Genomic DNA, 4,270 nt, shown 5'->3' with positions numbered 1-4,270 from the left:
CATCTCTGTCCCCTGAAATTCCCCTAGTTTCATTCCTTAGAAGGGTATTTAAAAAAGACCTATAGCAGCATTTGGCTTTCTTGTGAGCTATCCAGCATCTTAAATATTATTTACAATTCTTTTTTTGTGAAGCTAGAAACTGATTTCAGAATTTGTGAGACTGGTGGGAAAATAACCCATTCAAAGAATTTGTTTTTTGGCAGAGTAGCAGGTATCCAAGTTAAAAATAGGAGGAACAATTAGTTGCTTTGTGGTCTTTTCAAAGTTTAAATTGTTTTTTGTTCCCCATTTCTACTCCTGAGTGAGGTGGGCAGAGGCACTGGCCCCCGCCCTTAGGATTTCTCGGTAGTTGCTTTCGTATTCCTGCGGCAAGGCTTGAATGGATGTGAGTTGATGAGGACTTCCCCAAAATGGCCTTTATAAACAGACCCACTACGTATCTTCTGTCTTTTTCAGTCCGTGAGATCTAAAAAGGAAAACACCTGGTGTTCTGGTGGAACCAGAAGCCATCTCCATAACCGAACCATCGTCTAACTGGTTGCTGTAACAAGGAGGCATTTGAAGTGGTACTGGGAGCATCATCATTGTGATCTTTACCTTCCTTCTGCAGTTTATTGGTCTGGTTGCTTTTTATCCTCTTCCCAGATACAGTTTTCACTCTCTTTTGTTTCAATGTAGTCTTTAGACTGGGTCCAGCCCTGCATCTGCCACATGAATCCAGGGTTTTTTGATCCTGCTGGCAACGTCTTCCATCTTTTCACAAACAGGACACAGGCATTGCAGATATCTCATGCAGCCCCAGAGAGCTCTGGAAGTCCTTTCCATAGCGTTACTGTCAGTGAAGCGAGAACTGGAGGACTTAACTCTGCAAACACAGCAGCCCTCTATACTTCGGTACATCTTTGGCTTGGGAAAAACCAAATATCTTTTCTTCTGGGCAATAGTCTTCCAAATCTTCCAAAAGCATCCATTCCATATGAAACAACGTGCTGGAGGTGCAGAGTGCGCTCCAGGCCAGTTCCTTTCTAAGCCCTCCCTCTTCAACTGCTTTGTCTAGAAAGATTGGCCCATTACCTTTTGACCTTTCTTCTTAGCTAATAAATGCATTTCAGGCTAAATTGCCCGTAAGTGCTGACTGAGTTGCATCCATCAATTTAGATATGCAATATTTTTGTTGTTTTTCAAGTCTGAATATTGATAATTTCCTTTATGATTTGTTTGTGGTCCTATAAATTATTTACATGACATTAAACATTTCTCTAACATATATGGTTTTAAAGTCTATTTCTCTACTATTGGTTTCTAATTTTATAGTACTTTGATCACAAAATGTAGTCTGCTGCACAATGTTTTGAATTTGTTGAATCTTGCTTTGTGAGGAAGAGTCTCTAGTAAATTTATTCATGTGTCCTTGAAAATAAAATGCATTCTTTAATTTTTGGTGTAGAATATAAGTTGCAATCTGTTTGGTAAAGTTTATTAATTGTACTACTTAAGTGTCTATTTTCTTTTTGGCTTTTATTCAGTATTGTAAGATGTTAAAATCTTCCTTCCAGGATTATGGATATGTTCATTTCTCCTTGTGAGTCTTTGCTTTTTCTTTATATATTTTAAGGCCATGTTATTAGAGACTATTATAAGACTATTATATCTTTTTTTCAAATTATTCATTTTATTATTGCATCATGTTTTCTCCCTTAAATTTAGTCTTCTCCCTTAAATTTAATTTTGTCTGATTTAATATGACTGTTTTTATGTATGTATGTATGTATTTATTCATTATACCTTAAGTTCTGGGGTACACAAGCACAAAGTGCAGATTTGACACACAGGTGTACATGTGCCATGTTGATTTGCTGCACCCATCAACTTATCATTTACATTAGGTATTTCTCCTAATGCTATCCCTCCCCCAGTCCCCCACCCCCTGACAGGCCCTGGTGCATGATGTTCCCTTTCCAAGTGATCTCATTATTCAATTCCCACCTATGAGTGAGAACATGCAGTGTTTCGTTTTCTGTCCTTGTAATAGTTTGCTGAGAATGATGGTTTCCAGCTTCATCCATGTCCCTGCACAGGGCATGAATTCATCCTTTTTTATGGCTGCATAGTATTCCATTATGTATATGTGCCATATTTTCTTAATCCGTCTATCATTGATGGGCATTTGGGTTGGTTCCATGTCTTTGCTGTTGTGAACAGTGCTGCAATAAACATATGTGTGCATGTGTCTTTATAGTAGCATGATTTATAATCCTTTGGGTATATATCCAGTAATGGGATTGCTGGATCAAATGGTAATTCTAGTTCTAGATCCTTGAGGAATCGCCACACTGTCTTCCACAATGGTTGAACTAATTTACACTCCCACCAACAATGTAAAAGTGTTCCTATTTCTCCACATCCTCTCCAGCATCTGTTGTTTCCTGACTTTTTAATGATTGCCATTCTAACTGGGGGGAGATGGTATCTCATTGTGGTTTTGATTTGCATTTCTCTAATGACCAGTGATGATGAGCATTTTTTCATGTTTGTTGGCTGCATAGATGTCTTCTTTTGAGAAGTGTCTGTTCATATCCTTCGCCCACTTTTTGATGGGGTTGTTTGTTTTTTTCTTGTAAATTTGTTTGAGTCTTTGTAGATTCTGGATTTTAGCCCTTTCTCAGTGAGTAGATTGCAAAAATTTTCTCCCATTCTGTAGGTTACCTGTTCATTCTGATGGTAGTTTCTTTTGCCATGCAGAGGCTCTTTAGTTTAATTAGATTCCATTTGTTTATTTTGGCTTTTGTTGCCATTGCTTTTGGTGTTTTAGTCATGAAGTCCTTGCCCATGCCTATGTCCTGAATGGTATTGCCTAGGTTTTCTTCTAGGATTTTATGGTTTTAGGTCTAACACTTAAGTCTTTAATCCATCTTGAGAATTAATTTTTGTATAAAGTATAAGGAGGGGATCCAGTTTCAGCTTTCTACATATGGCTAGTCAGTTTTCTCAGCACCATTTATATTCCCCATTTCTTGTTTTTGTCAGGTTTGTCAAAGATCAGATGGTTGTAGATGTGTGGTATTATTTCTGAGGTCTCTGTTCTGTTCTATTCGTCTATCTCTCTGTTTTGGTACCAGTACCATGCTGTTTTGGTTACTGTAGCCTTGTAGTATAGTTTAAAGTCAAGTAGCGTGATGCCTTCAGCTTTGTTCTTTTTGCTTAGGATTGTCTTGGCAATGCAGGCTCTTTTTTGGTTCCATATGAGCTTTAAAGTAGTTTTCTTCCAATTCTGTGAAGAAAGTCATTGGTAGCTTGATGGGGATGACATTGAATCTATAAATTACTTTGGGCAGTATGACCATTTTCACGATATTGATTCTTCCTATCTATGAGCATGGAATATTCTTCCATTTGTTTGTGTCCTCTTTTATTTCATTGAGCAGTGGTTTGTAGTTCTCCTTGAAGAGGTCCTTCACATCTCTTGTTTGTTGGATTCCTAGGTATTTTATTCTCTTTATAGCAATTGTGAATGGGAGTTCACTCATGATTTGGCTCTCCATTTGTCTGTTAATGGTGTATAGGAATGCTTGTGATTTTTGCACATTTATTTTGTATCCTGAGACTTTGCTGAAGTTGCTTATTAGCTTAAGGAGATTTTGGGCTGAGATGATGGGGTTTTCTAAATATACAATCATGTCATCTGCAAACAGGGACAATTTGACTTCCTCTTTTCCTAATTGAATACCCTTTATTTTTTTCTCTTGCCTGATTGCCCTGGCCAGAACTTCCAACACTATGTTGAATACAAGTGGTGAGAGAGGGCATCTCTGTCTTGTGCCAGTTTTCAAAGGGAATACTTCCAATTTTTGCCCATTCGTTATGATATTGGCTGTGGGTTTGTCATAAATAGCTCTCATTATTTTGAGATACATTCCATCAATACCTAGTTTATTGAGAGTTTTTAACGTGAAGGGCTGTTGAAGTTTGTCGAAGGCCTTTTCTACATCTGTTGAGATAATCATGTGGTTTTTGTCATTGATTCTGTTTATGTGATGGATTACGTTTATTGATTTGCATGTGTTGAAACATCCTTGCATCCCAAGGATGAAGCCAACTTGATCATGGTGGATAAGCATTTTGATGTACTGCTGGATTCAGTTTGCCAGTGTTTTATTGAGGATTTTAGCATTGATGTTCATCAGGGATATTGGTCTAAAATTCTCTTTTTTTGTTGTGTCTCTGCCAGGCTTTGGTATCAGGATGATGTTGGCCTCATAAAATGTGTTAG

At 37.6% G+C, this 4,270-nt stretch overlaps 1 pseudogene; it reads right to left on the bottom strand.

Moving 5' to 3' along the window:
• Nucleotides 1–266: 266 nt before the first annotated feature.
• Nucleotides 267–4,270, bottom strand: part of LOC105508080 — a 65,013-nt pseudogene continuing 61,009 nt past the window's right edge.

The sequence above is a fragment of the Colobus angolensis genome, unplaced genomic scaffold (genome assembly GCF_000951035.1).
Source record: "Colobus angolensis palliatus isolate OR3802 unplaced genomic scaffold, Cang.pa_1.0 Scaffold10, whole genome shotgun sequence".
Taxonomy (NCBI): domain Eukaryota; kingdom Metazoa; phylum Chordata; class Mammalia; order Primates; family Cercopithecidae; genus Colobus; species Colobus angolensis.
This window is presented reverse-complemented; position numbering and strand designations above follow the sequence as displayed.